The 9,079-nt window shown below is 44.4% G+C and overlaps 1 long non-coding RNA gene across 1 annotated transcript in view; it reads left to right on the top strand.

The window, feature by feature from the left end:
• The window catches only part of LOC110507692, a 24,373-nt gene extending 15,502 nt beyond the window's left edge, over window positions 1-8,871 (top strand). The window contains exon 2 of the long non-coding RNA XR_002471168.2: window positions 7,055-8,871. This is a non-coding gene — a long non-coding RNA (uncharacterized LOC110507692). The remainder of the gene's footprint in view (window positions 1-7,054) is intronic.
• Window positions 8,872-9,079: the final 208 nt, after the last annotated feature.

Below are 9,079 nucleotides of genomic sequence, written 5' to 3'. Positions count from 1 at the left end.
AGGAGAGTGAGGGTGGAGGAGAGTGAGGGTGGAGGAGAGTGAGGGTGGAGGAGAGAGAGAGAGAGAGGGAGGGGGGAAGGGGGAGGAGAGAGGGAGGGGGGAAGGGGGAGGAGAGAGAGAGGGGGAAGGAAGGGGGAGGAGAGAGAGAGGAGGGAGAGAGTGTGGGGGGGAGAGGGAGGGGAGAGTGCACTGCCAATGTCTCCAGACAACTGGGTGTGGCTCCTGGTCTCACGCACTCTATTTTATGCATGCATACACTGTCATTCTCTCTCACTGTCTTTCTGTTTCTCTTCCTGTCTCTCCCATTCTCGCTCTCTCTGTCTCTCTTCCTGTCTCTCTTCCTGTCTCTCTCCTTTTGCAAGAAAGGAGCATCTCCACCAGAGTGTGTCATATTCCTGATGCATGGCTCTGTTCTGGTGAACAAGCTGTTAAGACAGACAAAGCTATAGGAGTGGAGAGTGGTTCCCCTCTGTAATATACAGTTAGGCAGAGAGAGAGGCAGACATACAGAGCTATAGGAGTGGTTCCCCTCTGTAATATACAGTTAATCCACAGTCAGGCAGAGAGGCAGACAGACAGAGCTATAGGAGTGGTTCCCCTCTGTAATATACAGTTAATCCACAGTCAAGTAGAGAGAGAGGCAGACAGACAGGGCTATAGGAGTGGTTCCCCTCTGTAATATACAGTTGATCCACAGTCAGGCAGACAGAGCTATAGGAGTGGTTCCCCTCTGTAATATACAGTTGATCCACAGTCAGGCAGAGAAAGAGGCAGACAGCTATAGGAGTGGGGAGTGGTTCCCCTCTGTAATATACAGTTAATCCACAGTCAGGCAGAGAGAGAGGCAGACAGACAGAGCTATAGGAGTGGTTACCCTCTGTAATATACAGTTAATCCACAGTCAGGCAGAGGGAGAGGCAGACAGAGCTATAGGAGTGGTTCCCCTCTGTAATATGCAGTTAATCCACAGTCAAGCAGAGAGAGAGGCAGACAGCTATAGGAGTGGAGAGTGGTTCCCCTCTGTAATATACAGTTAATCCACAGTCAGGCAGAGAGAGAGGCAGACAGACAGAGCTATAGGAGTGGTTCACCTCTGTAATATACAGTTAATCCACAGTCAGGCAGAGAGAGAGGCAGACAGCTATAGGAGTGGAGAGTGGTTCCCCTCTGTAATATACAGTTAATCCACAGTCAGGCAGAGAGAGAGGCAGACAGCTATAGGAGTGGGGAGTGCCCCCCCCCCCCCCCCCCCTGTAATATACAGTTAATCCACAGTCAGGCAGAGAGAGAGGCAGACAGACAGAGCTATAGGAGTGGGGAGTGGTTCCCCTCTGTAATATACAGTTAATCCACAGTCAGGCAGAGAGAGAGGCAGACAGACAGAGCTATAGGAGTGGTTACCCTCTGTAATATACAGTTAATCCACAGTCAGGCAGAGGGAGAGGCAGACAGAGTTATAGGAGTGGTTCCCCTCTGTAATATGCAGTTAATCCACAGTCAAGCAGAGAGAGAGGCAGACAGCTATAGGAGTGGAGAGTGGTTCCCCTCTGTAATATACAGTTAATCCACAGTCAGGCAGAGAGAGAGGCAGACAGACAGAGCTATAGGAGTGGTTCACCTCTGTAATATACAGTTAATCCACAGTCAGGCAGAGAGAGAGGCAGACAGCTATAGGAGTGGAGAGTGGTTCCCCTCTGTAATATACAGTTAATCCACAGTCAGGCAGAGAGAGAGAGGCAGACAGAGCTATAGGAGTGGTTCACCTCTGTAATATACAGTTAATCCACAGTCAGGCAGAGAGAGAGGCAGACAGACAGAGCTATAGGAGTGGTTCCCCTCTGTAATATACAGTTAATCCACAGTCAGGCAGAGAGAGAGGCAGACAGACAGCTATAGGAGTGGTTCCCCTCTGTAATATACAGTTAATCCACAGTCAAGCAGAGAGAGAGGCAGACAGACAGAGCTATAGGAGTGGTTCCCCTCTGTAATATACAGTTAATCCACAGTCAAGCAGAGAGAGAGGCAGACAGACAGCTATAGGAGTGGTTCCCCTCTGTAATATACAGTTAATCCACAGTCAAGCAGAGAGAGAGGCAGACAGACTGAGCTATAGGAGTGGTTCCCCTCTGTAATATACAGTTAATCCACAGTCAAGCAGAGAGAGAGGCAGACAGACAGCTATAGGAGTGGTTCCCCTCTGTAATATACAGTTAATCCACAGTCAAGCAGAGAGAGAGGCAGACAGACAGAGGTTTTAGTTGAAATAGAGTCCCTTTCCTCTTCCTAGTAATTCTACTGTGAGGCGAGGGAGCCAATGACTAATATATTGATCTCCCATTGACTTGAAAGCAATTTATGAAGGGTAGAGGGTGGGAAGTGGTGGTGGTGAGGGGCATTATTTACAGTGGTATGGTGGCCTGGGCCTGAGGGTGGTATGTGTGTGTCGGTGTGTTGCAGTGATTTTTTTTAATGGGAGATCACAGAACAGCAGTGCGTGTTTATATGTGTATGTAATTCCCTCCTTCACACACACGCACACACACACACACACGCACACACACACACACACACACACACACACACACACACACACACACACACACACACACACACACACACACAGTTGAAGTCGAAAGTTTACATACACCTTAGCCAAATAAATTTAAACTCAGTTTTTCACAATTCCTGACATTTAATCCTAGTAAAAATTCCCTGTTTTAGGTCAGTTAGGATCACCACTTTATTTTAAGAATGTGAAATGTCAGAATAATAGTAGAGTGATTTATTTCAGCTTTTATTTCTTTCATCACATTCCCAGTGGGTCAGAAGTTTACATACACTCAATTAGTATTTGGTAGCAATGCCTTTAAATTGTTTAACTTGGGTCAAACGTGTTGGCTAGCCTTCCACAAGCTTCCCACAATAAGTTGGATGAATTTTGGACCATTCCTCCTGACAGAGCTGTAACTGTAAGAAATTTTGCCACAACTGTGGAAGTTTACTTGGGGTCATTGTCCATTTGGAAGACCCATTTGCGACCAAGCTTTAACTTCCTGTCTGATGTCTTGAGATGTTGCTTCAATATATCCACATAATTTTCCAACCTCATGATGCCATCTATTTTATGAAGTGCACCAGTCCCTCCTGCAGCAAAGCACCCCCACAACATGATGCTGCCACCCCGTGGTTCACGGTTGGGATGGTGTTCTTCGGCTTGCCAGCCTCACCCTTTTTCCTCAAAACATAACGATGGTCATTATGGCCAAACAGTTCTATTTTTGTTTAATCAGCCCAGAGGACATTTCTCTAAAAAGTACGATCTTTGTCCCCATGTGCAGTTGCAAACCGTAGTCTGGCTTTTTTTATGGCGGTTTTGGAGCAGTGGCTTCTTCCTGAGCGGCCTTTCAGGTTATGTCGATACAGGACTTGTTTTACTGTGGATATAGTTACTTTTGTACCGGTTTCCTCTAGCATCTTCACAAGGTCCTTTGCTGTTGTTCTGGGATTGATTTGTACTTTTCACACCAAAGTACGTTCATCTCTAGGAGACAGAACGCGTCTCCTTCCTGAGCGGTATGATGGCTGCGTGGTCCCATGGTGTTTATACGTGCTATTGTTTGTACAGATGAATGTGGTACCTTCAGGCATTTGTAAATTGCTCCCAAGGATGAACCAGACTTGTGGAGGTCTACAATTTATTTTCTGAGGTCTTGGCTGAATTCTTGTGATTTTCCCATGATGTCAAGCAAAGAGGCACTGAGTTTGAAGGTAGACCTTGAAATACATCCACAGGTACACCTCCAATTGACTCAAATGATGTCATGGCTTTAGAAGCTTCTGACTGACATCATTTTCTGGAATTTTCCAAGCTGTTTAAAGGCACAGTCAACTTATTTAATGTAAACTTCTGACCCACTGGAATTGTGATACAGTGAAATATAAGTGAAATAATCTGTTCTTAAACAATTGTTGGAAAAATTGTGTCATGCACAAAGTATATGTCCTAACCGACTTGCCAAAACTATAGTTTGTTAACAAGACATTTGTTGAGTGGTTGAAAAACGAGTTTTATTGACTCCAACCTAACTGTATGTAAACGTCCAACTTCAACTGTACATACATACCCGTACAGAGTCCTGATGCAGAATACACTGTTCCAGAGGTGTGTGTGTGTGTGAGAGAGAGAGAGAGAGAGAGAGAGAGAGAGAGAGAGAGATGATGTAAGAATGATAAACATGGTGTCTATGATTGGAAGAACTGGTCTCATAGAAGGGGAAAGAGGGGTCAACGAAAGCACATAGCACCTTGTCACCAAGGGTTGAATAATATTCTATTGCGCTCTCTTTTCTCCCTCTTTCTCTCTCTCTCTATACTGCTCTCCTCCATGTCTAATACTAATAACACAGCCCAAACACACTTTAAACATGCACATGAAGTATGATGTCCATGTCAATGCATGCGGGAGCACATGCACACACTTTAAGATGAAGTCAGTAACAGCGGGAGGCAATATCAATATCAGTCCATTAATAACAAGGCATTAGAAAATACCTAGTTATCGGAGGCTGTGGGGTGTTGTGATGGCTGAGTGCTGTACTATGCTCTGTCAGAGCCTCTCTGGAGAGTCTGCAGGTGTGTTGTGATGGCTGAGTGCTGTACTATGCTCTGTCAGAGCCTCTCTGGAGAGTCTGCAGGTGTGTTGTGATGGCTGAGTGCTGTACTATGCTCTGTCAGAGCCTCTCTGGAGAGTCTGCAGGTGTGTTGTGATGGCTGAGTGCTGTACTATGCTCTGTCAGAGCCTCTCTGGAGAGTCTGCAGGTGTGTTGTGATGGCTGAGTGCTGTACTATGCTCTGTCAGAGCCTCTCTGGAGAGTCTGCAGGTGTGTTGTGATGGCTGAGTGCTGTACTATGCTCTGTCAGAGCCTCTCTGGAGAGTCTGCAGGTGCAGGAGGACACTGACTGACTTACTGCCCCGTGTCCTTTAACAAACACTACTGTACTGTAGGTCAGGACAGTAGGCTGGCTAATGCTAGTCCTCATTCTAATGGTACTAGAAGATTCTGAGGCTGGCAAATGGTAATAATGCTAGCAGTGAAAGCCTTGCCATCTGAATCTTGACTACCTACATTGCTAGCTACATTAGGATGCTCTAGTTATGCTATAATAGCTACAGTACATTGCATGTTATTTTATCCAGAAATAAAGTTGAGGTTAATTTTGACTCTGATACTTGCCCGAAGGTACAGTAGCTGGATTACATTAGCTAGATACCTACCTTTTGTTAGCTACGTATCATACTATCCATTTCCACAGTAGGGTAGAAGGTAAGTTAGCCCCTGGCTAGTTCTGTACACTATACAAGTCACATTAGGGATTTAGGACAGTCACTAGTCAGCTCCCCCTCAGCGCTACTCACTTCTCTTTGGTTCGAATGTGTTAGTGGATTAGTGTAGCCCATTGCTCTAATTTCTTGTCCTTTTCTCTTTCGACCTCATTTTCTCTTTCTCTCCCCCTCTCTCTTTCTCTTCTTCGTTCTCTCGCTCTCTCTCTCTTACTTTCTCTAACGCTACTCTCCTGGATCTCCTTGACAGCTAGCTACTGTATTGTTCCTGTTGAACACTGGAGGAATCTTCTCTGTCCAGCTCTGTCTGCAAACAAATGCCAATTAGGGGAGGTGTGGTAGGCTTAGCGTAAAATAATACATTAAAAAAATCTATATGTATTGTGGATTGGAAATTATGCAGACAGTTACATTGATAGAAGCCACAATCCATCTGCAATATTAAAGCTGAAAAAAACCAAGGCTGATTCCGCCAATCAGGTGTCCCTGAATAACTAGTCTTAACATGTGCACACATCCAAAATGGATCCATTAGATCCACTACATTACTCTGCTCAGAGCTCCTGTGCTTGGCTAGCCTCAGGAGGAAGATGGGTGTGAGGCGGCTGTATTTAAAGGGACTCAGTGCTTTGGCAGAGCTGGCTAGTTTTCCTAGGCTGGGTCGTGTGTGTGTGTGTGTGGGCGGTGTGTGGGTGTGGGTGGATCTATTAAGTGAGGCCCGCACACAGGAGCTTTCCACTGGATCGCAGAGCAGGGCAACAAGGGTGGGTTCGTTGGGTTTACAGAGTCGTTGAGTTCGCTGGACTGCTAAGGGATAGCTTTGCCCAAAACCCTGTCCTTGAACTGTGACAAATCTGTCTGCTCTGCCCGGAAAATATGCAGCTAGGAAGAGGCATTTAAAACGGCATAACAGGAATAGTTTTCATATACTACAGCACATAGTGAGGCTAGACTTTAATCATATGTTTAGCGAAAAAGCTAACCATACGCTGACTGAACTAAATAGGCCTTACTATGTTACTGGGTATATATTTACAGTTGGTTGTTCTCTGGGTGTTTTTTTTGTGTGGTTGTTTTATGGGTTTTACTGAAGGACATAAGTTATTTATAACAATAAAAAAAAATCAACATAGATGGGACACTCAAGTATAAGAGTTGTTTTAGCATTGTAACTAACACTTTTTGTCTAGGCTGAGGCTAAAAATGCTGCAGAGCTATGGTACATTCTTTATCATTGATGATAATGTGTTGTAATGAGAATCTCTTGACGGTTTCACAGCCCTCCTGGCAGTTCACTGGGATTAATCTGACATGAATTAAAGTGAACATTTCTGTCCTTTGGTGACACTCTTGTAAGTAAGACACCATGTTATTTTTCAATTTTGATAGTTTGTTGTAGAAACAGTTGAAGACTCACGGGAACAGTAGTGCCTAAAATAAATGCAAACTCTGTGAAATGGCACCCTATTCCCTATGCAGTGCACTACTTTTGACCAAAGCCCTGCCAAAAGTAGTTTTGATGTCTTCACTATTATTCTACAATGTAGAAAGTAGTATAAATAAAGAAAAACCCTGGAATGAGAAGGTGTCTCCAAACTTTTAACTGGTACTGTATGTCGTACTGAATATTGTATTTTAGCACCAGTCTGTCAGACATACATTCTAATGTTTCCCTTTCTCTCTCCACCCTCCCTTCTCTCTCTGTCTCTACAGATTCCACCTCTGCCAACCCTGATGGACAAAAATGAAGAAGATGTAGCCTAGTGTGTGTGTGTTTTTGTACATGTTGCGTGGGTGCTCACTGGCTGACCCACAGCAGTTCTTCACTGGCAAGCTTTATGTCCTTGTGTACCAACTAAAGCTGCCAGCTGAAGAACTGTTGTGGTTGGCTCTTTCCTGCATCCCACACAGAAGACCAAGAGATGCCTTCGAGAAGTGTGTGTGTGTGTGTGTGTGTGTCCAGATGCCATGCATCGGATCAGTGAATTCTCCATCCAGATGTTCCATTTTACAGCCAATGGTAGCAGTGTACAGTATGTTTCGAGGTAAATACAGCACACGTGAAGATTAGGCTAAACAGAATAGCTAGCTATCCAAGACATCTGATATGAGGCAATAGGTCTCAGTTAAAAACACATGAACCCACTGCACTCAAATGTAATGTTTTCATTAAGTCTTCTGCTCATGTTGCAGAGCTAATGAAGGCTCTAAGTATGAAAAATGCGTACAAACTATGAAATATGTTTACTAAGTATGAAGTTTGCTTACTAAATATCAAGTATGGTCCCAAAGTATGAGGTACGCTTACTTTAAGTATGCTTACTGAAGACAGATTTTACTATATGTGTGCTGTATTTTTCTCTATTTACACTATATATTGTATTTAGTTTTATGTATGTATACTCAAGAGTTTTATGTATGCTTTCATGTACAATGTGAGCTCTTTTAAACCATGCTATCAGCATCAACTGCCCCCACAAATGGCTGCTTTATTCTACTCAGGCATTAACAAAGACGACTGCACATTGATGCTACTGTACATGCTGAGTCAGCCAACATTCCACACCCCAGCCAGGACCCGCCTGCTGCCCTTATATAGATTGAAGCTGCATGGTGGGGCATCATGGGTGCCACATTGTATATCAGAACAAAACATCTCTAGAATAATTTCTTATGCTACTCAAAAACAACAAAAAGTAGAAGGATAGGAAGGTAGATGGACTGGCTACTCAAAACCTAGAAGTATGTAAAGCATAGGATGATTTAATGATACAGTATGATAGATTGGGGAAAGGATAGGAGGATAGATGGAGGGAATGTTAGGAGGATAGATGGATGGATGAAAGGGAAAGAAGGAGGGAGGGAGAACAAGGCAAGGACATACGACAAACAGCTGGACAAAACCAGCCTCCTGACATGCTGGTAAAGGCAATTTGTGGCATTGTTCTAGACTTAGCTGTGCTGTTTGTTTCAAACCATGATGACTGCTCAGGCCCTCTCTGTTCCCTTTCTCTCTCCCTCTCTGTTCTCTTTCTCTCTCTACTCACTTTCTATGTGTGTGTCTCTCTCTAACTCTTTCTATTTGACTCATTCTCTCTCTTTCTCCCTCTCTCTGTCACACACCCCCACATGCGCACACACACACAGCATACCATACATCTGACTTCAAGGGCGGTGTTGGCGTCGGCAAGAACAGGATATGAGAGCGTGTCACTCTAAAAACCTTCCCCTCCAGATGAGAACAAAGGTAGAGAATGTTCCAGATTCCCTGGCCGCAGTCTAGGAACATGTGGAGCCAAGAGTTGGCCAACGAGCAGTCCTTATCTTTTCCCCCTTCTTTCCATGCATTTTCTCTCTGTTCTCTAGCTTGTCCATCTCTGTTTTTGGCCTCTTGGTAAACTAGCTTTTTGTTTCATACTATTATCTCTTTGTTAGTTCATCTGCTTCAATCTCCATATCTTGTTGTCTTGTCACTCTTCTCATTATTTCTCCCCTCTTCTGTCTAGCATCCCTCTTAAAACACACACAAAGACACAAACAGAGGTAAATAGAGACAAATACACACACACAAACACACAGAGACCGAGAGCGACACACACACACACATACACACACACACATGCCTCAGACAGGATTATCCCACTCTCACAAGTTGATCCTCTCCGGTAAGCACTGCCAGTCCCCTGTGAGCATGTAACCGAAGCACTGCAGTCAGGGCAAGGCTGTGACCTAGAGAGT

This window comes from Oncorhynchus mykiss, chromosome 27, assembly GCF_013265735.2.
Source record: "Oncorhynchus mykiss isolate Arlee chromosome 27, USDA_OmykA_1.1, whole genome shotgun sequence".
NCBI lineage: Eukaryota > Metazoa > Chordata > Actinopteri > Salmoniformes > Salmonidae > Oncorhynchus > Oncorhynchus mykiss.
The sequence above is the reverse complement of the archived record's forward strand: the minus strand, read 5'-3'. Positions and strand labels throughout refer to the sequence as shown.